Here is a 658-nt window from a genome sequence, read left to right on the forward strand (position 1 = left end):
AAATATATTTTTTTTTTAAAATTAACATATAAAGAAAAAAAAGTATATAAAAAATATATATTATTTATAATAATAAATTTTTATAATATAAATTTTTATTTTATCTTCTTCTCAAATTTAATTTATTATTTTTTTTAATTTTATATAAAATTTAATATTAATTTAAAAATATAATATTGATATATATAACTTATCACACAACAAAACAAATTAATAAAAAAATAAATAATTTTTAAATATATATAAACCTTAATATATATAAATTTATTTATTTTATCAAATAAATAAAATTATAATAATTATATATATATAATATATATAAATATATATATGGGTTTATTATATATTTTTAAATTTATAAATTAATAATATAAATATAAGATATTTATCATACTTATATAAAAATAAATATATTTTATTAAATTTTATTTTAATAAAACAAATATATTATATAAATATATAAATTAAATAAAACAAATAATAATTATATTATATTTTAATATAATATATTTGTATTTTTAATATGTATATATTTATAATACATATATTATATATATATTATAAAATAATTATATATTAAAATTAATATTATATATGTTTTTTTTTTTTTAATTTAAAATTTATATTAAATATATATATTTTATATTAAAATAAAAAA

This window comes from Penaeus monodon, chromosome 20 (assembly GCF_015228065.2).
Source record: "Penaeus monodon isolate SGIC_2016 chromosome 20, NSTDA_Pmon_1, whole genome shotgun sequence".
Taxonomy (NCBI): Eukaryota; Metazoa; Arthropoda; class Malacostraca; order Decapoda; family Penaeidae; genus Penaeus; species Penaeus monodon.